At 39.4% G+C, this 26,148-nt stretch overlaps 1 pseudogene; it reads left to right on the top strand.

The window, feature by feature from the left end:
• Positions 1-22,729: 22,729 nt before the first annotated feature.
• LOC105080350 (peptidyl-prolyl cis-trans isomerase A pseudogene) lies at positions 22,730-25,931 on the top strand (annotated as a pseudogene).
• The last annotated feature ends 217 nt before the right edge of the window (positions 25,932-26,148 follow it).

Genomic DNA, 26,148 nt, shown 5'->3' with positions numbered 1-26,148 from the left:
TGGGATTTTTAAGGTAATATATACCACACGTGAGTGTGCTGCTTAGATCCCACTTACGAGTAATCGGTAAAGCCGTCTGTTTTGAAAGAGACCAGAGCAAGTGTAGGCTGAGTGCAGCTTGCTCTTTGTGACCCAATGATAAGACACTTGGAGCATCTGCAGGAAGTCTCCGGCAAGCAGCAATCAGAGAATCAAGTGTGGAACTCAGGGTTTTGAAGCAAATCTGTGCCTCCTCTGCAGATAACAATTCTCCCTTTTCAGAAACAGCTCCTAGCTTGATACTGATACTGAATACCTTACATGTAAACTGTGTTTCCCACCCATGCACTGGGGGACCTTCCTCACCTCCTGAGGTTGGGTGTGCACAGAAACAATCTATCATCAAGGAAAATGGTCCATATAAGATTGAGCTCAAGCTCAAGCAGGTCCAGAAGGTGCAATTAAGTGGCCTAAGCAGGTGACTTATGCTCCTCCCCTTCTTCTGTATCTGTAGCCTCACAGGGGAGTTCCTTATTACCAGTAGAATGAGGAGGGAGAAGCTCAGTCTTGATTTACAGATAGTAAAACAATGTGCTGCCAAACTGGAGTGGACACTACTTGCAGCATTGTAGTCCTACTTGGGAGTGTCTCTGGACAGCAGTAAAGGAAAATACACCCCAGGTGGGAACTTCCAGTAATACATTTTGCTGTCCACTTTTTCTGAGCTGGGAGATGGCCAGAAGTATGGATTTTTACCCTGATTCATGGGTGGTGGCTAACAGTTTTGCTGGAGGTTCAGGGACTTGGTAAAGACAGGATTGAAATATTGGTGAGAAGGAGTCTGGGGAAAATGTGAGTGGCTGGATCACTCATAGTGGGCACAGAGTGTGAAGATATTCGTGAATATTCTTCAAAGAGTATCCATTGCAGTGGAGGCTTTCAATGACCAGGTAGGTAGAAAAAAATGACATATTTTGTATATGTCAGCTTCTCTCACCAGCTACTTGCTCAATGGGCCTATGTATAAAGTGGTCACAGTGGCAAGAAAGGAGGTTACTCCATTCTTTTTTTTTATAATTCTTATTTTTTATTGAAGTGTAGTCAATTTACAATGTTAGTTTCAGGTGTACAACATAGCAATTCACCTATACATATACATACACATATATTTTTTTTCTCATATTCTTTTCCATTACAGCTCATTACAAGAAATTGAATATAATTCCCTGTGCTTATTGTTTACCTATTTTACATATAGTAATGTGTGTCTGTTAATCTCAAACTCCCAATCTATCCCTCCCCCTCCCAAGGTTATTCCATTCTTAACAGCATGGACTGACCTAGCTACTGTTGAGACAAGCGGGAAAAGGCAGGGCACAACCACTAAAAGAAAGACACAGCAATTGAGTGTAGTACATAAACTGGCTAGAGCCAAGATGGTAGAATATTCAACTTCCAGTAGACCTTGAGCCTCATTATCTGCTCATTTCCTCATTGTACTACATTAGTCTGCTAAATGACACACCCCCAGGTGTCATGACAGTTCTGAGGCTGGCCATAAAAGGCCAAAAAGTGGGCTGTGGCCCAATTCCTGGAAATCCCCACCCCTTCCCCAAAAAAGTTGGAATAATCCTCCTACTTGTAGCATATGACATTACCCAGCCCATAAAAACTCACCACTCCTACACCTCATGGCCAATCTCACTTTCCTAGATGACCCCATGCTCTGGGGCTGCCTCTCTTGTCTCTGAGATGGCCCACACTCTGTCTGTGGAGTGTGTATCTCCCTGAATAAATCTACTTTCACTTCACTATGGCTGGCTCTTGATTTCTTTCCTGGGTTAGACAAGAACCGATTCTCCAGCAACCTTGTTACTGATGAGTGCCTACCTGGCCAACAGCAGAGACCAACACTTAGTCTTCAATAAAGCTCTCTTCCCCAGGGGACCAGTCAGCTACCAGGTGCAGACTGATCACAGTGAGTCCTTACATCATGGAGAAGGCAGAGATTTGTCCCCACTGAAACTGATGTGTATTTTGGATATGGATTTGTCGTCCCTGTTTGTAAATGTTTTTGCAAGTAGCACCATTTTTAGACTTTCAGAATGCTTTATTGACCATCGTTGGCATTCCCCACACAATGTTGCTCTGGGTCAGAGAACTCATTTCACAGCTGAAGAAGTGCAGTGTAGAAATCACTGCTCTTTTCACACAGACCATCACCCAGAAGCAGTTGGCTAAATAGAATGATGGACTAGCCTCCAGAACTCGCTTACAATGACCGTTGAGGGATGGGGTTCTAGCATACAAGAAATACTCTGAATCAGCAACCAGTATATGGTGCTATCTCCTCTGTAACCAAAATAATGGTTCAGGAATCAAAGGGGAAGTGAATGGATCCTTTCAGTGTTACACTTACAATGTTACAACTCACAGAAATTTTGCTTCCATACTTGCAATTTTCAGTTCTGTTGATGTGGAGATTTTGGTTCTGAAGGGCAGAATATTTTTGCCAGGAGTTACAGCAATGGCTCCATTGAATTAGAAGTTGAAACTGACACCTGACCCTTTGGGGCTTTTTTGTACCTCTGGCTGTATACTTTACACGACTGGAATGATGGATCCAGGTTCCTGAGAGAAAATTGAGTCGCTTCTACACAGTGGGGGCAGGGAAGGCTACATCCAGGAACCAGAGGGTTCTCTGAGGAGGCTCTCAGTATGCCAATGTACAATAATGAAGCATAATGGAAAACTACAGCCATAAAGTAAAGTCTGGACAACTGAACATTCAGATGCTTTAGTATGAAAAGTTTAGATTATGCTACCAAAGAACCCCTTCGGCTAAGGTTCTATCTGACGACAAATGAAAAATAGAAAGGAAGAGAGAAGTTATAAATACCACCTATGGTCTTATGACCAGGTACAGAAATAAATACTGTAGCAGCTTTATTATATATGTGCGCTTGTGTACGTACAAGTAGGCAGAGAGAGAGAGAAATAATTTTATTCTTTCATTTCCCCTTATTATTTTACTGGAGTTTAGCGTTACAGTTTAGTCTTTAGTAGAAGAATATTCAGGCAAGACTATGACTGAATTTGCTGAGTAACTGACATGGGCCAGAGACAGGTGGCATGACTGACTCCCAGTAATTGATTCAATGATCATTAGCGTGAAGGTAAAAATGTCTTCATTTATGTAAAGGTGAGTTGAATCTTGGGTGGAGTTCTTATTGTTGGTGACTAGAACATCGGATATGTGTAGTAGGGTGAGTATGGCTGCTGGGTAGCCAGGGATACACTGTATCAGTTTCTAAGCTATTATCTCGCAGCTGCAAATGCACCTTTCTGTACTCTGCTTAATGATGCTGGTACAGAATCTCCCCAAATCATAGTTATGCTTTGCCAGCTGGCTTCCTTTGGGCACTGCTAATAGGGTGCTCTACAAGGGTACTGCAAAGCTGGAGGATGATAAACGGACTTGCTGCGTGTTTCTGCCTGCTTTCTGAGCCCGTAAACTTTACCCTAGCACCATTTCTTTACCTTGGTAGCACCATTTTTCCCCCTCCATCACTGCAAACTCAGTTTGCAGTTTTTCCTATACCTGTAAAACCATCCTCATTTTGTTCCAGTTTAGAAACAATGGCACCAGCTGGTAGGCACCCGCTTCTCAGAGATCAGGCTCCAGGCCCAAAAGTCTCCTCTTCCAAACTCAGAGACACCAGCACCAACTGAGCAGTACCTCAAGCTCTGATGGCTCAGTTTCAGGTCCATGGGTCCCTACCCAGGTTTCCAAGTTTTAAACTAATTCCAGCCTCTTCTTATTTCACCAGCCTCAGAGTGGTAGCTGCTTCCTACAATTGCTGCTTCCCTAATAATTCAGCATTTTCCTTTTGTTTTTTTTCTGTTACCTAGTTAACAACCTTGTACCTGATTAACAATTCCTTGTGTTAAGTGCTGGTGCAGTTTCTATCTCCTGACAGTTTTCTGGCTGGTACACACACCTTCCTAGGATTCCCGCACCTGTTCCCATCCCTCAGTCTAGGTTGGAAATTTTTCTCCCATTTTACTGTCATTAACAACTTCCTAACACAACAAGCATTACAGAATTCTGTGATTGTCTGCTTTCTAATATCCCTGCTAAATGGAGACCTTTCCATTTCTAAACTGTTTAACTGGGCCTTTTCCAGCATAATGCTAGGAAAATAGAGATACTCAGTGAATATTTATTGAATGAATGGAAGAACAACTCAGGAAGAGTCCCCAAGGGAAGGCAACAGAGGAGAGAGTTAGAAGTAGCCCCTAGACCAGTGGCTCACCCGTATTTTGATCTCAAGGTTCCTTTACAGAGTAATATACTGGTAAGTGTTTAATAAACAGTTTTTAATTCTCTGTACTTTTGCCGGTTTCTGTTTTGTAAATACTTTCTCCATGTCTAATTTTAAGCCATCAATATGATGTCATTGCGCACAGTTGGAAAGAGATGCTCACCTTGGCTGTCACAAGCCTGTGCCACACAGCTCCTGCACACCATTGCTTTACACTCCTAAACATTATTGAGGACCTCAAAGAATTTATTTTAGGTGGATTAGAGCAATAAATACTTAAAGCATTAGAAATTAGAACTGAAAAATTCTTTAAATTTCTCTGTATAGATTCTATCAAAAATAAATAATAATCCCACTACTTGTTGGCATAAATACCATTTTTATAAAACATAACTATATTTTACAAAACAAAAAAAAGTAGTGTGAAAAGGAGGCAATGTTTTACATTTTAGCAAATCTCAATGTTTGGGTTGTTAGAAGACAACTGGCTTCTAACATCTCCTTTACATTCATTCTGTTGCAATACGTTGTTTTAAGAATATGAAGAAAATCTGACCCACACAGATTATATTATTAGAAAATGGAGGAGTATGCAGACAAAAAACATAATGAAATAACGCCATTTGCAGCAACATGGATGGACCTAGAGATTATTGTACTAAGTCAGTCAGACAAAGACAAATATTGTATGACATCACTTATATGTGGGATCTAAAAAAAATGATAAAAATGAACTTATTTACAAACCGGAAATAGACTCACAGACATAGAAAACAAACCAAGGCAAAAAAAGGGGTAAGAGGTAGGGGGAAGGGATAAACTAGGAGTTGCATATTAACACATATACACTACTACATATAAAATAGGCAACAAGGACCTACTGTAGAACACAGGGAACTATATTCAATATCTTGTAATAACCTATAATGGAAACAATTCTGAAAGAGAATACATATGTATATGTATAACTGAATCACTTTGCTGTACACTTGAAACTAACACAACATTGTAAATCAACTATACGTCAAAATTAATAAATAAATAAATAAATAAATTTTTAAAAAAAGAAAGAAAGTGGAGGAGTACACACATTTTAATAATCCTTTTAGGTAGTTGTGGGTATTTTTCTTTGATGCTACACTAAAACTCAAAAAGTGGTAATTTCCTAAAGGTTAGTTATAACGTGGAATCTGAAACCATATAATGAAATTTTAAACTCTATTATGATAAACTCCTGTAGTCTATCTTGCATTTAGAGTGGGTCTTTTACCCAGCATGATTTTGTAACATAAAGCTTTGGTCATTTTGGAAAGGACTGCATCACTGAATTAGGCAAATCTTCAAAATATTAACATATTTCAACATACAATATCAAAAATTATATTCACTAATATCACCACCAATCTCATAGTGGTCTTTGAGTATTGGGAAACTATCAAGCTCACAGTAGTGTATACACTTCCCAAAATTCTAATTTTCATTCCAATTTTTTCTCATTGGCAATAAACACTGTCAGCTGTTTTCCTTGAAGTGACAGATTCACTTCATGCATTTTTAATGAAATATCTGCCCAATGCCCAAGTCTAAATAACCATAGTTTTTCTGTCAGTCATTTTTTTCGAAGTGAAAATGATGTCCCACAAGAAAAGCAGCTAGTCCAGCTCATATCTCAAGCAATCGCACAAGTTCTTTTACTTAAGACAACTATTACACTTTTCTGTGTGCAGAAGTGCTTTATGCATATTTCTCATTTTTTAAACACAGAATATTAAAAATGTATAACCAAGCTTCAAGATTTAGTGAAATAAATCATTTTACTGCTTCATCAAGGACAAATATTTAAAAATGTATAACCAAGCGTCAGGATTTAATAAAATAATTTCCTGCTCCATCAAGGACATTCTTAAGGGAAACTGGCTTTGTGTGTGTGGGTGTGGGTGGGTGTGGGTGTGATTTGGTTTTTACTGGGAGCGCGTGACAATGATAAAACAATGACCCCTAGTACAATTTGGTGACACTGCTTTGGGTCATACAGAGATACCAGCAATTTTAACCGCCATTGCTTTACACCATTAGTGCATATATCCACACGGAGAAACAAGATTATAAGACTGTACCATCCTAGCACTATAATGAAAGTAATTTTGACCTTGCAGACCCCAGAGAGGATTTCCCCAGGAGTCCATTGACCACATTTTGAGAAGTACTGTACCACGAGAAAGTTGAAAAATCTCTAGGCACAAGTCATTTTCTGGGGAGTTTGCAAATACATAAGGACCATACAAACGTGAAAGATGGAACAGTTCGAGAAAGGTGTTTTCTCAGGTCACTATGCTGGAAGGAAACGAAGACAGGAAAGAAAGGAAAGGAAGAAAAGAAAGGAGGGAGGGAGGGAAAAAAAGAAAGAAAGAAAAAGAAAGAAAGAAAGAGAAAGAAAGAAAGAAAGAAAGAAAGAAAGAAAGAAAGAAAGAAAGAAAGAAAGAAAGAAAGAAAGAAAGAAAGAAAGAAAGAGAAAGAAAGAAAGAAAGAAAGAAAGAAAGAAAGAAAGAGAGAAAGAAAGAAAGAGAAAGAAAGGGAGGAAGGAAGAGAGGAAGGAAGGAAGGAAGGAAGGAAGGAAGGAAGGAAGAAAGAAAGAAAGAAAGAAAGAAAGAAAGAAAGAAAGAAAGAAAGAAAGAAAGAAAGGAAAGAAAGAAAGGAAAGAAAGAAAGGAAAGAAAGAGGGAGGGAGGAAGAAAGAAAGAGAAGGGAAGAAGAAAAGAAAGAAAAGAGAAGGGAAGAAAGAATGAAAAGAAAGACTAATTGAGAGCTGTCTTAAACAAGTGACTCCTGTCCACAGTCTCTCCTGAGGAGGCAGCTCTGGGCTGCCAGATCTACCGTGAGACCTCGCAGCTCTTTCGTAACACCTGTCATCACTAATTCCATCCAGCTCTGACTTTGGACTGAGGACCTCCCACACAGAGGCTCAAGGAAACCAAGACATTCTGAGAAGAGTAATACAAGTGCTCCTCTGAAACAGATTAACTAGCGAAATCAGACTCCCTCTTTCCAAAATGTTAAAGGGAGGAAAAAAGAGAGAGAATCAGCCAGGTGTAGGTGACATAAAAGCTGGGAGGAATAAAAACACCCTGATAAGAAATGGTAGTCAGGGCTATAATGGGTCACCAGCATCCAAAACTTATATAAGAAACTGAAACTACAAGAAAGGAGACGTGATGAGTGAGGAGAACCAATGAGGTAGAGAAAGGGGGCTGAAAGAAAGGGGAATAATTGTGTCAGCAGAGGCAGGAGCAGTAAATGTGGAGACAAAGAGAAATTTAGCCACCTTAATGGTGTAAGGTCAACAAATTCCTGCTCCTGAGAGGCTAACTAGAAAGTCCAGTTCGTAGAGTTGCCAAGCCAGACCTCAGCTGTTAGCAGAGATTCCTTTTCTATTGATATCCTTCCAAAACCTCACTGTTTAAAAAAAATAAAATAAAATAAAATAAAATAATAATAATAATAATAATAAATAATAATAATAACATAGTGAGTCTCTTCCTTGTATCCAGTGGAACCTAATTACCTCCTAACTACTGGGAAGGCTTCATGCTAAGTGCTTTCACATTATTATCTCAATTTTAAACCATATTTCTCAGTTTAAATACCAACAATGCTCCCATACATCAGGTGCAAGGGGAACTAATAAAGTTGAAGTGATTTTCATGTTCCATGAGCTATAAAATACGGAAGTCACAGCCAGAAGGAACTGTGTAGTGGAAGAATTTGCTGCTTTTCCCACCTGGTTCACAAAGAGAAAAACAATCTAACTAAATAGCATTATGGTAATGAGAGAAAAGGGTGTATCCAGTTGAGATTCTTTTAGTCATTAACAAAAAAAAAATCCCAGCAAATTAAATTAAACGAACAAGGAGAATTTATTATAATGATACAGAGGTAACTCACAAAAGCATAAAGGGATGTTCAGTCTCAGAAAAGAGCCACACCTGGGTTTCCTCTGTATCTCTGTGTCTGTCTCCTTCTTCTGTCCACGTCCCCTAGCTTTCTCTATTTCCCCGTCTGCCTGGCAGAAAGTCTCCCCACAACTGAGTAACCACTCTGCCTAACAGGGAAACTGAATCAATCTCCTCCTTGCCTCTCTTTTTTCCTTCCTGCTACTCTGCACCCACCTCAATTCCATATTCGCAGGGAAGTTGCTCTGACTGGTCCAGCTTGGGTCAAATATTCATGGTGGGTACAGTGCACTGCAGCTGAGAGACAGAATGAAGGAACCACCTTATATGAAGTGGGAGTGATGGTGGAGACACGTGGAGGTTGGGGGGGTGGTTGGCCTGGTCTTTTCACCCGGGATCACCAGACTGGGGCAGTTAGGTGGAAGGTGAGTGTTTATTTTCAGTTGACTCACTTCAAAAGATGTCCACTGCAAAGGGTGAACCAATTATCTCTACCACATTAAGCAAAACAACTCTTCAATGATCCCAAATACATAAGACTCCATCTCATGACCTTGCAAAAGGACATTCCAGATCCCTCAAAAAAAAGCTTCCTGATCATCAGCAACGTCAAAATGCGTTCTGAGAAACCTCGTCCTTTGCAGATTGCCTCCTACGATGTGCCTTATAACTCAGAGCCACTGTGTCCTTCAACCTGAATAGGCCATCCTCCATGCAATACCCAACATGCCAGACCTGCTCATTTTCTTTCCTTTCACTCAAGCAAAATCTGTTCTATATTATAATCTTTTGCTCCATGCTAACACCTGGAAAGTAACCTACGTTAGAGCTTTAAAGGTGTGATACTGTTAAGCATTCCAAAAAACAGAAATATTTTTGAGAGATCATTTCTTACTTTAGAGGAGTGGTTCTGATGATAGCAACAACCTTGGGCCAATGTGGGGTGGGGGGAGATACATTAAGAAAGGAGATGCTACTTACAATGCAACTCACTTCTAAAATGTGGGACTTGGCGTTTCCTTCTGTTTCCATTCCGAACTGGTAATCTTGTTTCTGAGACCTACTTTGTAACTGCTGTCTCTGTGTTTTCAGATTATGGCCATAATGCTGTGTTCTTTGCATAATAAATGACATTATAAACCAGAGGCACTAAATACAAAATCCTAATGAGGCTACATACATGCAGCACCTTCTAATGCCCTAGACAATGAACAAATTCCACTTTTAATGAGCCCTCAGAGAGTTTTCAAAGATGAGAATTTTCCAAGATTTGCAGTTTCTTTCCTCTTAAAATGCAAATATACCAATGTCCAATAAGAACTGTTTTTTTTTAAAAGGAAACATTGGCATTTTCATGCATTTTAATAAGTATTACCCATACTTTCAGCTCTCTCTTCATTTAAGGGGCTGCAGCTCATCTTAGAAACTGACCTACTTAATCTAAAATTCTGTCTGTAACTATGGTACAGTAACCAGTGAGATGAGATTATAAATTATTCTATTAGACCTTCCAGCTCACTCCGTCAGCTGTAAAGCCTGTCTCCAGCTCTTAGGTTTTAATTCTTCTCTCTCACACAAAAAGGCAGTATGTCTTACTGGTTAGACAATGGATTCAGTAACCAGACTTCCTAGGTTTAAATCCTTCAGCTAACAGTTGGGAGGCTTTGGGAAAGTTGCTTAAGTTTGCTGGGTCTCATTTTTCTCACCTATAAAATGGGGGTAATAAGTATCTATGCATATGATTATTGTGAAGATTAAACAAATTAATATTGCAAAGCTCTTAGAACAGTAACAAGACACGCTAAGGGTTAGTGATTGTTGCACTAACTTTATAACCTCCGTCAACTCTTGGTTATGGCTGACAGCCTCCCTTCTTGACCTGATTTTCACCAGGCTTCTGAATCCTCCTCTGGACTCGGCCAGCCCTTGGGCTTTCCCCTCTGTTCTCCTAGACTCTGTCTGAGCAAGAATGCTGCTAAATCGGCTTATTGAAAATCCCCCCCCCCAATATCTTATCACTCTGGCCTGCCATTAGCAAGAATTCTGTTGAGTCTTCTAGCATGAATCCTCCTTACCCCTGATGATTTCTTTAATTAATTTTCTATCCACTGACCCCTACCCTCCTCCTTGGCTGTAAATCCGCACTTATCCTTGTTGGAGTTGAAATTGGACCAGATCTCTACCTGCTACACGAAACCTCACTGAGGTTGCCTCCCTTGAATAAAGTCTGCCTGAATGTCTCTAACAAGTGTCATGAATAATTTTTTTCTTTAACACTGCCCTGTCCTTGTCTTTAAATAATCAATCATCTCTTGTGCGGAGTCGGAGGAGAGGCATATTTTGGAGATGGCTCTGATATTTTAATCTCATTTCTAATAATTTAACCTCATTGATTAATATTTAAGGTGTTGGTGGGTGGAATGTTTATGCATTAACTACACAGGAGAGTCAAAAAGGAGAATTTGATTGTTTAGAGGGACCAGACTGTGAGGGCTAGGGGTATATCAGCAGGAGTTACCTCTACCATAAATACTAGTATTATAGTAAAAATATGTTTAATTTTAATAGGGTTTGCATTGACAGTGTTCTTTATCATGCAGTCACAGTTTATTGTTAAAACGCATGAATAAGGCACACAATAGCCAAAATCTCCCATCCAACACCTGGTTACAGGTTTGTTAAGGGTGATTGCCTCAACAGTAAGACCACCAGTTTCCCCCAGATAGGTTTCTCTTTTTTTTTTTTTAAAGTATAGTTGATTTACAGTGTTGTATTAGTTTCTGGTGTATAGCACGGAGATTCAGTTATACGTATATATATTCTTTTTTCATATTCTTTTTCATTATAGGTTGTTATAAGATATTGAAAACAGATCCCTGTGCTGTACAGTAGGACCTTGTTGTTTGTCTATTTTATATATAGTAGTTTGTATCTGCTAATCCCAAACTCCTAATTTATCCCTCCCCCACACTCTTTTCCCCTTTGGTAACCATAAGTTTGTTTTCTGTATCTGTGAGTCTGTTTGTTTTATATATAAAATTTGTATTCATTTGTATTATTTTTATAATAAGTGATATCATATAATATTCGTCTTTGTCTGACTTACTTCACTTAGTCTGATAATCTCTAAGGCTATCCAGGTTGCTGCAAATGGCATTCTTTTATTCTTTTTTATGGCTGAGTAGTATTCCATTGTATAAATATACCAAAGCTTCTTTATCCAGTCATCTGTTGATGGACATTCAGGTTGCTTCCATGTCTTAGCTATTGTAAATAGTGCTTCTATGAACATTGGGGTGCATGTATCTTTTTGAATTAAGCTTCCATCTGGATGTATGCCCAGGGTTGGAGTGCTGGATCATATAGTAACTATTTTTAGTGCTTTAAGGAATCTCCCAACTACTTTCCATAGCAGTTGCAGCAAGTTATATTCCCACCATCAGTGTAGGAGGGTTCCCTTTTCTCCACACCCTCTCCAGCATTTATCATTTGTGAATTTTTTAATGATGGCCATTCTGACCAATGTGAGGTGAAACCTCATTGTAGTTCCCGTTTGCATTTCTCTGATAATTAGCAATATTGAGCATCTCTCCCTAGATAGTTTTTATTCTATTGTTCTATAATGAGTATGAAAAAACTTTTTTTTTTTTACTGAAATGGCTTGTAATGACCACCCAATTGTGGGAAAGTGCTAAAACACATAGCCTTCATGTAGATACATACATATTTACTGTTCTATATTAGTCTATTCCCCAAAGAATATCTTTTTTTTTTTTTTTTTTTTGAGTAAAGGTAGAATTTATTTGGAGAGATATATACTCCACAGAGTGCAGGCTATTTCAGAAGGCAAGAGAAAGGCCATGAGGTGTGGGGGTTGGGTGCTCAGGTTAAAGTAAAAGTAGGTACACACTCCATAGGCAGAGTGCAGGCCATATCCGAAGGCGAGGGAGTGAAAGAGGTGGCAAGAATATCTGTTAAGTACCAAAAATATTAACTGAAAGGTCACATTGAAAAATAGTATTGTTTAGTCTTTAGAAGGAAAATGGAGGGGACATGGGGTATCATATTAAATGTCCTATAGATGGTTGAAAATGTTGGGGTCTTTTAAAACTTGTATGGAACTGCATAATGTTACCAGTCTTACCCTAGAAAATGCATCTAGGAAACTACTCTGTAACTTAAAGAAACACCTATTGTTTAAGGTTGGATTCTGTAGATGCAGAGCCTGAGAAAGGGGTTCTGGTGTGTGTACTTTATTGAGTGAATGCTCTTTAGGACAAGCTGGAGGAGGGGAAGAAGCAGAATAGGAAAGGGCTGAGTGAGGAGCTGAGCTAGGTAGAGTCTGGGAAGGAATGTGGAAGAGTGGAAATGAGTCATTCCTTGGTTACCCTTGGACAGGGGAGAAGTAGAACCTCTCAGGACTCTCCAGTGAAGTGGCTCCACTTAGCCAAGGTCAAGACTCTGGAGAAAGTCACAGGTATGAGCTGTTAGCCACAGCCCTCGCAGCAACTGGAGGGTGGCTGCCCCAGCCTATAAAGGGAATCTGGGCCGGGCTACAATGTCTACCATGCTGCTCTTCGTTGTTTAGTGATGATTTCAAACGCATGACAGTAGGAACTTCATTTTGTGCAGTCTTTGTATCCCTGGTACTTACCAGGGTGCCTAGCATATGGCAGGTTTTTAATAAGTTGTTTCATTCATTTAAATTGCATATTGAGAGCTTCCTATTGAATTTATAAAGCAATTTCTTAAAAGAGCCATCTAAATTCAGCTTTTATTTTGTACTCTTGCTCAGTAACACTGTGTTGTTTTCTTTCATGCACTTGTCACCACTCTGGCTGCTTACATTTTACATTCTTCTCTGCATATCAGCAGGAGAGGAAGGAAGTGTGGTCTTGTGGTCAGAAGAGTAGCTTGAGAACCCAGAGATCTAGCCGCACCTCTTACTGCATGCCCAAGAGAAGTCACTGAACCTCTCAAAGCATCCAGTTTGGGGAAAGGAGATCTTAAAATGGTCGGTTTTACCTCTGTTTAGCTACATCTTTCATACTTCTCTTTTTATGTGAAAACTTTTTATGTTACACATTGTGAATAAAAACTCTCTAAAGCACTTTCCTGATGGAGACAGGAATCTGGGAGTTCTGATGTTTAGAGAACACATCCCTGGAATCTCAGAATTCTGAGATGCTGGACTTGCATTCTCCACTTTGGGAAGTTTAAAAGAGCTAAGGTGAAATTGTCTTTGCCCATCCAGCTTAATGCACAAGGGCTATTGGACCTCATCCTATAGACACATCTGCATAGGCTTGGGCAGAGAGGGACCTGAGTGGTGGATTCTGATATGCTTACTACCAAAGGGACATTGCTCCCTCAATAGAGAGGTCACCGCACTTCTTCAAATGCCTCTTTAACTCTCCTTTAGATTTCAACCAACCTCCTCACAGATGTGGAGAAATTGTCTATAACCACTTTCTCCCTATCTACAAATCTAACAATGCATGCTCACAGAGTAAGGGGCTGGATCATGTTTAAGAAAGCCCTAACTTTTCTAAGGGATGGAGATAGATTGCCAAAAATCATGGTATTAAAACTATGTAACAGAGGGCATTAAATCACAGAAAATTAGAGAATGAGGACCAATGAAGAAAGTAGAAAATTTTTATTGCAGAGGATATATAAACTCAAACACGCTAATAGAATTAATAGCCTAATTAAAATGTTTGCCCATAAATGACATCTAGATTAAATTGTGAATTAATAAAGGCTTTTATAACCAAAAATTGTACCTGGTATTTACATCATGAATAATTATCTGGCTCCACTAGAGCTGAGAAAGGTTGGACGACTTGGGGAGGGAAAAAAAAGGGACTTTGGAAACTGATTTAGGGAGAGAATTTCTGAAGCTGACTTGTGTGTGTGTGTTTTCACTGAGTGTAGGTAACTAAATGTGTGAAGTGGGAAGGAAAGCTGGAGTTGGGAGGCAGAATAAAGAGGCATGGGATACTTTAGAAGCATAAACAGGAAGTTCATAGGCCTCTAAGGGTAAATCTCGAGTATTTCAAAAATTTTCTTCCATTATTGTCTATGCTCAAGGGCTAAGTGAAAATCAGATTCTCCCCTCTAGAAACTGAAGTTCATGGGAGAAAACTGCACAACCCCCATCATTACAGAGTAGCGGGATCAGATGGAAAACTACCATACCACCTATCATACTGGGTAGGGCCAGAGGGTAAGTATGTTTAGGGAAAGGGAAGTTAGTCTCTTCTGGTGGCTTGTCCCTTCTCAAGCCTGGGAACTCACCCGTCAAGGGATTTAGTTCCCTTCCGCATGCCACACCTACTCTGCGAACCTCCTCCTTTCTTAGCCTCTGAGGTTCCTCAGAGAGCTCAGAGCTCAGAGCTCAGGAATGGGTATAGCGATACCTACAAACAAATTGAGGACATTTGGGATCATCACTGCTGAGTGCCTGGGCGCTGAGGTAGACAGAACATTAGGGTGGGAGGGAGTATGGTAGAAATTTAGCAGTGCTCATCATAATTATTTTTCCTCTCATTCCTGGGCACACAGGAACACTTTCCAGGCTCCCTTGAAGTTAATTTGGGGCCATACACAGGCTCTGGCCAATGAACTGGAAACAAGTGATGTGTGCCATTTCCAGTCTACAGCAATTCTCTCTCATGTCCTATTTCAGTGTTGCTAGAAGTCTTGTGTTCCAGGTAGAGTCACTGTAAGGTGAAAGCAACCTGGATTCCCAAGTCATCACTTGGAACAGAGCTTCCCTGTAAACTGCCGAACCTATAGTAGACCCTGCCTGAGTGAGCTGTGTGTGGTTTCAGGGTCTGCTTATCACTACCGCACAACAGAGCCTCTTCTGACTAATACAGGGAAGGATGCAGAAAGAGATGTGAGGAGGTGCCCTGCTCTTCTCACCACTTCCCAGAGCCACAAAGAAAGAGCTTCTATTCCAGAAAAGGAGGTATTAAAATCTCTTCAGAGAAGATGGATTTTAATATCTGTATGCTTCATGTTGTCTTTTACAATGAGAATGTAGTTCTCATGTCATTTTAAAAAATTCAGAAAGTTAGAAAACAGGCTTTGGGCAACTTTGAGAGGAAGGCTATAGAATGAGGAACTTGGAAGACCTCCACATCCCTCAAAGATGTTTCTTCCATTTATAGAAAGACTTATTTGGGTTACCAAGTACCCTTTTAAAAAATGACTCAGTGAGGCAGTGCAAAGTGAATTCCTGCGTTGGTATGATTTCAATCACAAAATCTGATTGTTGCTGCCTGAAGACACCTCGCTGGGTCAGCGTCGTTTGGCGGGTTGATGGTGTGGATCACCAGCTTCCTCCAGCTGGTCACACCAGACTTCCTGTTCCCTCCCAGTGATGAGCAAAATGGAATGGTTAATGTTGAAGTGTTCTTGCAAGTAGCCTGAAAGGCTTTGTAGAGGGAGAATATGAAGTGAAATAATATAATACCTAATAAGTAACTGCTGCTGACTTGTAAAAAAAAATGAGAGATGACCGCTCATTTGAATCAATCACAATAAATTAGGGAAGTTGGTTTGCATGCATTCATGAGACATCGGTTCACTGTACTCTGAGAAAATGAGCTTCTGTATGAATACTGTTGGGAGCACTAGGAATTGAATAAGACAACAGCAAAATCAGCTTCATAAATTCTGCTTCACAACCCAGGCGGCACCGTGGGCTTAGATGCACCATCGAGCCTCCCACATGAAAATACCTTCACAGAATCTATTTGTCACCAAACACTGAAGAGAAAGAAGCGCAGGTAGACAAGAGAAACTTGAGCTCTCCTCTCTCCCCACTCCTCTACGCCAGCTGCCTGCAGTTCCCAAAACTATGAAAACCTCTCATATCGGTCAGTGATTCTCCTCGGTTGATTGTCTGTTCCCAAAAGGGTAGGAATGAGTTTTTACTCAGTGTATTTTCCCCATAAGCCTTTTATCTCTCATTGTGGAGCCATGGCTCTTTGACCCATTGAAGGGATTTCACAGATCAACACTCAGACAGAATGTCTGGGGGATAAGGGGCCTACGAAAGGCCTACTAAGGATTATTAGTAGATTGTTCCAGAAATAGAACCTGATCAAGAGCATTTCACGCCACTGGGGTGAAGTGAAAAAATCACAACTCTGCCAAAAGGCACTCTGCTCTCCTAAATGAAGATCTAGAAGGCGTCCGGGAGGCCTGTCCCACGAGCCTTCAGTGGCAGCCGAGTTCTCCCCGCCCCAGACTCTGCCTTGCCCTTGCATGGATTTCTCCAGAACACTCTTCTTCTAGCTCCTGGCCCTCCCCTCTCTCGCTGCCTGAGCAGAAGTCTGGGCTCCTCTCCCTACTTCCAAGTGGAACATTCCTCTTCCTATGTTCTTAAGGATCAAGATGGATACTTTACTTTTCCAGGAAACTTGATTTTATTTTCATTATGGAACTATATTTTTATTCCATCCCTTTTCTGAAATTTTGCAATGCTCTGGTTTAATAAGGAAATGCCCTAAGTTACTCAATATAAGAAAATAAGTTCTTTTCCTTTTTAAAGCCTCATTTTAGCATAATTCATTATTAGAGGCCCCCAGAATTCCAAAACTCTCCAGACAGATGCATACACAGATCACGACACTTTCTCCACACATTGTGAGGACACTTTCATTAAATCTGAGTTATTATACTGAAGTTAAATTGGTCTGAAAGAACAGAAACTGTGACTCACTTGGTACTTAGAACTAATGCCACTTACTTTGATAAAACAAGTATTTGTTTTCGATTCTCCATCTATTTCTGTGTTACATCTTATTATCTCCAAAAATAATTCGAAATTTTTAGAAAAGCCTTCATAAGATTTCCACTGAAAAAAATTGATTCATTGCCCATGTTGTACATTTTGAATTCATTGAAGCAACAAATAATGATTCCTTCAAGTTTTTCAAGGATTTATTTTTAGAACTAAATGTCCAAAAATTAGATGGACTAATGAGGGGTTTCTTAAATTTAAAATATCTTAATAATATAATTACTAAATATAACCACCCTGATGTTATCCCAATTGCAACTTTAAGCTGCTCTGTTATTCGAGTAGCTTGAAACCTTCATGAGTCTTGGGCAAAATGCAATGCATTGTTGGTTGAACCACTGATCAATGTAGCATTATTTAGAACCTATACAACAAGAGGCTGTATTATTAAAATATTTGGAGTCATACAGAATAATACACGGAAACAGCAGGAGAAAAGTTAGAAAAAGCATAGAAGTTGCAAAAAAAATACAAATTGAATAGCCGGTCCTTTAATAAATTGGTATTAATGGTACTTTCAACTACTGATTAACCAAACAAAGGAGTGGGGAGAGGGTTCCATATTAGTTTGCCAGGGCTGCCATGCAAAGTACCACAGACCGGGTGGCTTAAACAACAGAAAATTACTTTCTCACAGTCCTGGAGGCTAGAAGTTTGAGATCAAAGTGTTGGCAGGATTGGTTTCTCTTGAGGTCCCTCCCTTGGCTTGTAGATGTCTGTCTTCTGCCTCTGTCTTCACATCGTTTTCCCTCTGTACACGTCTATGTCCTAATTTCCTCTTCTTAAAAGGACACTAGCCATATTGAGTTAGAGCCCACTCTAATGGCTGCATTTTGTCTTAGTCACCTAGTTAGAGACCCTATGTTTGAAAACAGTCCCATTTGATGTAGTGGAGTTTAGGACTTCAGTATATAAATTTTGGGATGGGGGACACAATTCAACCCACAACAAGGTCCCGACCAAACCATCTGCTGAAAACCACCAGAAATTCCATTTTTCATATGCAAAGAATTAAAGAGCTAGGGGAAGGGGTGGAAATAGACACATAGACCAAAACCCAAGTTAAAATGGGAACCTAGGTAAAAAAAAAGCAGTGAAACCAGTTTCACTTTGAGGGCACTTGTCAAACCTGGTAATCTTAAGCACCTTAAGTTTTGTTTTTCTTTTTCTTTTTCTTGAATTTGCAGGGAGCAGAAAACAGATGAAACCCAAAACCTACCCAGAGTGAGGAATATAATTATAGCTCCCCTGAATGAAAGGGATAAACACTCAGTTTACGTAAGAGTGAGCTAGAAAATGCCTGTTCCCAACTCCTACCACCTAACCATGGGGCCACAAGGAAAATGGTCACTCTTGAACCATGGCATTGTGTAGAGGGACAAAATATCCCTCCTAATAATTCACAGTTACAAACAGCCTCGAGCGGGGGGGGGGGGGTAGCCTGAATTTATAATACTTTTGTTGCCCTCAAAACCCCTAAAGCCTAGTTTCATCTCAAGTAGCCTTAAGTTGGTCTTGCCCTCAGGTATCTGGCGAAGTGTTCTGGTTATTGACTGCTGAACAAAAATCTGTGCTTCCCCAAACTCAGTATCATAAAACAACAGGAATGTTATCATACTCATGGATTCTGTGGGTCAAGAATTTGGAAAGTTCATGACAGGGACAACTTATCTCTGGTCCATGGTATCTGGCGCCTATCTGAGAAGACTCGAAGACCAGGAGGTGACTTGGGCTGGAAGCTGTAATTATCTGTAAGCTTGCTTCCCTGCATGGCTGGTGGCTGACATAGGCTGTTGGCTAGGACTTCAGCCGAGGCTATTGGTAAGAAGACTTACATATGACCTTTCTATGTGGCTGCATTGGCTTTCTCACAGCCTGGTGGCTGGTTCCAAGTGCAAAACATCTGAAGAGAAATAGGGGTTAAACTCTGTTGCCTTTTATCTCCCAGCCTTGGAAGTCACATAGAATCACTTCCACTCTACAATCCCTCCCAGATTCAAGGAGCAGGAGGACAGACCCCACTTCCCAATGGGAAGAGTGTCAAAGCCACACTGTAAGAAGAGCACATGGGATGGGAGATGCTGTCACGATCTTTGGATCCTACAATTCACCAACCAGAAGCACAGGCAAACTCTTTCTGGAAGAGCTTGTTTTTCAACTCAGGTCTCAAACTTTCACCCCAGATAAAGTTTCAAAGAATAGCAGCACAAGAATCACAAGATGCATAAAATTCATAAAGAAATAAGGTATTTTATTATTGCAAGAGCCAGCAAAAACAACCAACAGAAGCGTAAGACCCACAAACCTTCAGATATTTGAATTGTTAGATACAGAAAATAAAATGCCTATGCTTAAGATGTCCAAAGGAATAAAAGAAAGGTTTGAAAATATGAATATGGAATAAAAGACTTTAAAATTGACTAAGCAGATTTGAAAAAGAACCAGCAAGAATTTCTAATAATAAAATATATAAGAATTAAAATTTAAAACTCAGTGGACAAGCCAAACAGCAGATTAGCCACATTACATAAAAAAAAAAAATCATAAACTGGACTATAGATCTGAGGAAATTATGTAGAACCCAGCACAGAGAGTCAAGTTGATAGAAAATAGAAAGGAGTGGTCAAACAACACGAGGATAGAAGAAAAGGTCTAATATATACCTATTCAGAGTTCAAAAAGGAGAGGAGAGAATGAGGTAGAAGCAATATTTGAAAAGATAAGATCTGACAATTTTAACAAACCAATGAAAAAGAAAAAAAAAAAAAAAGCTGTTTTATAATTATCCATGAATCCCAAGCAGGATATTTAAGAAGAAATCCACACCTACACATAATCACAGTGCAGCAACCCAGAAACAAAGAGAAAGTCTATCCTTTAAAAGTCTATCCTTTCAAGGAGTAACAATTGCAGACGTCAGACTTCTCAACAAATATATGAAAGTCCTATGGCAGTAGAATCATCTCTTCAAAGATGTCATCCTAAAATTATATACCTGGTAAAAATATAATTCAATAATGAAGATGAAATAAAGACATTTGCAAAAACAAGAATGCCAAGTTTATTACCAATAGATCTCAACAGAGGATGTTCCAAGAGATTGAAAGAAGGAAAGTGACTTGAGATGAAAAGTCCTAGATGCAGGAATGAGTGATAAGCAAAGAAAGTAGGTAGATCTAAATAAATACTGACTAAATATTACAAATATATATTTATAGTGTATATAAATATAATATATTTACATATAAAACAATAATATCTTAATGGGTTAAAAATACCCAACAATTGCACAAAAGTCAGAAGACAGGTAATCAGAGCAAAAGTATTACAAAATCCAACTCTTGTTTAGGAGGAAGTTAAAGGTACTGATGATAAATTTCTAAAGTAATGCTAAAATAATAGAAATGGAATGATTAGAATGAGAAAAATTGCTCAAGTAATCAAAATGCAGTCATGACAAGAGAAAAGTCATAGCTAATGTGAGACATAAAATAATGTCTTAGAACTAAATTATGCTAGTAATCTCAACAAATGTAAGTAAATGGGCTAAATGTGCCATTAAAAAAAAAAAAAAGTATCAGACTGGATAATAGCAACAAAATCCAGCTCTGAGCTGTTTACATGTGTGCTGGCTCTTCTCCACCCTTCTCTGCCTGGCTCTGGGCCCAGCTCATGCTCTGCATCCCCTGAGATCCTTTGCTCTCTAACTTCTGGTTGGGTTTACCCAATAGCAGAAAGTGACAGTAGATTACAGGGCTGGAGGGGAAGAAGTAGGGATATTAATCCCCCTAGTTTCCCTCCCTGCTGGACCAGAATTTTTCAGTGGTTGTGTTATCTCTACTTAAGACCACAGATCCTGCAGGTGCCCCCTCTCCCGACAGCAGCTTACGTTGGGTATCAGTAACACCACTCCTTCTCTTTGACACTTCAGGGCTGGGGGATAAACATTTTTCTCTGTTTCTGGTGCTTAAGTATTTCACCATCTTTTATTGGTTACTCTAATGCTGTCCACACCTCTCTAAAGAATTTCTTCATTAAACTCTCTTCAATTACCATTTGGAGTGCACTGCCTGCTTATTTCCTGCCAGGATCCTGACTCACAACAGGAGACACACCTAAAACATAGGGGTACGAAAAGATTGAAAATGAAACGTTCAAAGTGTTATAGCATGCAAATACTAACCTTCAAAAAACTGATGTCACAGCATTAAAGTAGACTGTAAGATTTAAAAACAATATTAGGGATAAAAGAGATACATGATGAAAAATTTGTTTCACCAGCAATAAAACATTAAATTGAGGTGTAGCCTCAAATTATATAAAGTGGAAAAATTGAGAGAAGAATTAGATAAATCTATCAAATTAACAGAGAGTAAAAAAGATAAAACTGATCTACAAATAGTTTGTTTTTTAAAAGTACGCCATATATTTGAATGGCTTTGTAACAGGCCATTTATTTCCCTAATGTTATGTTTTCTTAGAGTAATATAATCCTTAGTTTGTATTTACCTGAGAAGAAATTGATTGGCATAGAGAAAAGCACATACAAATGTAGAAAGTGGCCAGGGGAAGCTAGCTAATCTTTCTTGCAATGAATATGACTAAGTGTTATTATCATTAACATACCGACCTAAGAAAAATACTAAAATTCTATGTAAATGGACAAGAAAATGAACATTTATGAAAGAGAAGCTAAAAATGGCTAAATGAACAAATAGAAAAATGTTCAACCTAACTAGCAACCAAAGAAATAGAAAATAAAATAATATATTATTTTCATCTACAAAATTAACAAAAAACTCTTTAAAAATTAGATATGATACTCAAAGCTGTCTAGGATAAAATAGACACTGTCATGTACTGCTGGCAGGTGTAAAAATTAAGACAAGTTATTTAGTTTATAACATTTGACCCAGTAATTGAATTTGGGGGAACATATCTCAGAGAATAATTTGAATTAGTGATAAAGACTCAAGTACAAAAATATTTTTTTAACTAGAAATGTCCTTCTTCTCTTTCTCTTTCCATTTCATTCTGTGTCTCTCTTCCATTCAATTGTTTACTTCTTGAACAATTCAATCCAAAGCACATGAGACTGGGTGGGCCTCTGCAAGGTGGGTGTCCCCGTGGGTGAGTGCGAGAAGAGCCTCGGCACGTGGGACAGCAGAGTCTGCAGGGAACTGACCCAGCTCAGGATGCAGGAGCCCCAGCAGTAAGAGGAGAGCATCTGGGAGGGCAGAGGGGCAGCCCAGTGTGGGGTGTCACAGCCCAGTCCAGGTGACAAGGGTATTTGCAGTGGTGAGATGGTGGTGGCAGTTAGGGGAAACAGTTATGAATAGAAGATTAATCAGATAAGTAAATACATTGAAGATAAGGGAGCCACGCTTCTCATTTCTTTTTCCTTTCCTTTTTTAAAAATATCTTTTATTTATTTGTTATTGTATTATGTAATTCTTTTATTTTGGTGGGGGTCAGGGGAGGTAATTAGATTTATTTATTCTTAGAGGAGGTACTGGGGATTGAACCCAGGACCTGGGGCATGCTAAGCATGCGCTCTATCACTTAAGCTACCCACCCCCCACCCCCCAGGCTTCTCATTTCTAGAGAAATAAGTTACAATTATATAAAAGGAGAAAATAAGAATGAGATGTTGGCTTAGAAATGGGACTATTGGTGTGAACTCAAGGCTTTCAATATCAAAAATGATATGGAAAATAAACATAGATATAACCACATATATGTGCATGTATACATGTCTGTTCTGAGGGTTTGGGAGCAGTGTCACCCCTATAGCAATAAGCCTACTAGTGCCTGGATGTTGGTTTCTCAATATTCTTCTTCTTTATTAAAAGGAACCAGAGAAATAGATGAGTCCAATTGCTGGGGCAGGAAATGTACAATAAGGCTGGAGCATCTTGGTCCAGAAAGTAAGGTTGGGTTCGGAGAGTAATGGGAAAATTTCCAAAGAACACATAAGTCTTGACTAAAATAGAATAACATGAGTCCATACTCATCCACATGATATAAACAAATGAATTAACTGACCATTTGAAAAGGAACAATAATTTAAATAGTCTCTAAGTATCTCCCCATAAAATATTTATTTATTATAAGGGGGAAAAAAAAGCAATCATGCAGTGGAAAAGCCTGGCAGACACAAATTTAATAAAGTGATCAAAGTTAAAATCACCAGTGATGGGGCTAATTAAAGTCATTTGTCATGTGATGGGGTACCATGAGAAAAATACCACATTGCCTCTGGAATACACCTACCAAAGATGCATGACTTGAACCCAGTCATGAGGAAACATCTAACAACCCCACAGTGTGGGGTAATCTTCAAAAGGATCAAGGAAATGAAAATCGAGGGAAGGGTGAGGAACTGTTCCAGGCTGATGGAAACTAAAGAGAAATGACAGCTAAGCACAGTGCTTTATTCTGGACTGGATCCTTTTACTATAAAAAAAATTATTGGAACAACTAGTGAAACATGAGATGGTAGTAATAGGCCAACGTTCCTTTCCTAGTTTCGGCAGTTGTGTTATGGTTATATAGGAAAATGTCCCTATTTGTATAACACACACTAAGGCATTTGGGACAAGGAGATGATTAAGTATCTTAAATGATTCCGGGGGAAAAAAAGTTATTTGTTCTGTTCTTTCAACTTTTCTCTAAATTTGAGATTGTTTCCAAATAAAAAGTTTTTAAATATGGAAATATTCCAAATATCAAAGAGCTTGGAAGACCTTCCATAAGCTGGGTCCAACTTTTCTAACTTCATCTGTCACCAACCTCACCAGGCACCCATCCCGACACTCAACTGCTCCGTCAGTGTCCTCACACCTTACATGGAGTGCAATCAGCTAGACCATAGTTCGGCCCTTTGCTCACCTGAATAAGTTTTATTTTCCTTCACGATTTGATTCAGAAGATTTCCCCTAGAATATAGTTGTTTCCTCCCAGTGTGATTAGCTGTCCCTCCAGCTCTCACAGCATCCGTGGCTTCTCTAGATCTGTACAGAACGCACTCCTTATCATCATTAACGTACTCAACTCTCTTCCTCTCTGTGCTTCTTAAGACAGGGACTGTCTTCTTTATCCAGCTATCCATATTGCCTGACATTGAGTAGGTTCTCATAAATCTTGGTTAAATCAAAAGATAAATAAGCAAATGAATTGGTCTTCCTGCGAATGCAGTCAATTCTTCCTCCATATCCATTCTCAATGGAATAGCCAGAGTGATTCCTGCCCCTTTCTCTTGAAATGTCTCTCTAGGGCTCTCCACAAAGGGTAACGTTATGCGAGCTGCAAAGGGAAAATATTTAAGAGATTCAGATCCATTTTTGGGGAGCAGGCTATGAAGGGTGAGTTTGGAGCTGAGAGGCAATAAATTCATAACTAGCACAGGACGCATGGTAATTCTTTTAGAATTCATTAACTAACAGACTGTAAAGTGCCAAAAAGTCACTATAACTTCAGAAACACCTTCAAATGCGTTGCTATTTTATTAATGAGAACAGTATCTACAAGAATCATAACGTGTGTCTGTGCTTTTTGTAATAAGCAGATATTATTTGGTGGGCCTATGATTGTGGAAATCTCTGGCACAACACAACAAAGCCTTTGGGAACTACTAATAGAGAAGCTGGTATACAGGCACCTTTGCACAGACACAAAGCCCTTTACCATTTGCCTGTGTTATCTTTCCAGATTCCTTTCACAAGAATTTCCTAGACTCTTTTCACCAGAGTTTCTCCGCATTTTTCCTATAGCCTAACCAAATTAGAATAACCTCGGACATTTCTTCTCATCCTTCAAGACCCTATTGAAATTATTTTTTATTTTTGTTTATTTGGGGGGGAGGCAGAGGGGGTTGAATAAATAGCAATTGTACATGTATGGTTCAATAAAAATTCAAAGTACCACATGATTGAATGTGAAAGCAATGGTACAGACAGTAAGTAGTCTCAGAGGCTCTGAGAAAAGAAAGATCCATGCATAGTATAGCATGTGTGAAGACTTCACTGTGGTCTGGGGCCAGACCTTAACTCAGAAAGAGAATTTGATCTGACAGCAGAAGAAAAGATAAAGGTACAAAGGTAAAGGCAGAAAACCCTGGAATAAAAGAAAAAAAAATCTGGAATAAATATTGGGTGTTTATGGTGCATTAATGAACACACCCTCAGTATAATGTAGAGAGAAACAAAAGCTGGTATTGGATCAGAAGGGTAGGGGCAATTCGTGGAGTGCTTTGGAAGTCATGTTGACGGATTTGGAGAGTAGAGAAAAAAGATGAAGAGCACGACTTCTGGTTTCACGTTGAGTTTGCATCCCAGAATCACCAGTAGCTGTTCTCAAATTCTTCTGGCCCTGCAGATGCCACCACCCCAGAGCTGATGGCCCTGGATGGTGGGCCCTTGGATCACATCGCCTATGAGCTGTATGCAGCCACAGTTCTAAAGACAGAAGAAAACTTTTGCGCTCCGAGCACTGGGGAGAAAGGATTTGGTTATAAAGGTTTCTGTTTTCACAGAATTATTCCAAGATTTATGTGCCTGGGTGGTGACTTGACACACCATAACAGCACTGGCAGCAAGTCCATCTCTGGGGAGAAATTTGATGAGAGTTTCATCCTGAGTCATACTAGTCCTGGCTTCTTGGCAAACACTGGACCCAACACAAACGGTCCCCAGGTTTGGATCTGCGCTGCCAAGACTGAGGGGTTGGATGGCAAGTATGTGGTCTTTGGCAAGGTGGGAGAGGACAAGAATATTGTGGGAGCCACAGAGGGCTTGGGGTCCACAAATGGTCCACAAAGACCAGCAAGAAGATCGTCATTGCTGACTGTGAACAAATCTAATAAGTCTGACTTGTAGAAACAAAAAAATTCTCCCACTTGTAGAATTGGATACTTACAGGAGTCTTCTGAGGACTAAAATAATTAATCCACGTAAAAAAGAACTTAGTGTAGCAGCCAGCACAGAGAAGGTACTCAAAGAATCTTAGTCGATGTTGTAATTATTATTAATTAGAGTCACATTCTAAAACCACATGATATTAGTAACATTCTAGAAATA

Source organism: Camelus bactrianus, chromosome 2, assembly GCF_048773025.1.
Source record: "Camelus bactrianus isolate YW-2024 breed Bactrian camel chromosome 2, ASM4877302v1, whole genome shotgun sequence".
Taxonomy (NCBI): domain Eukaryota; kingdom Metazoa; phylum Chordata; class Mammalia; order Artiodactyla; family Camelidae; genus Camelus; species Camelus bactrianus.
Note: the sequence above shows the minus strand (reverse complement) of the source record. Positions and strands in the feature narration are given on the sequence as shown.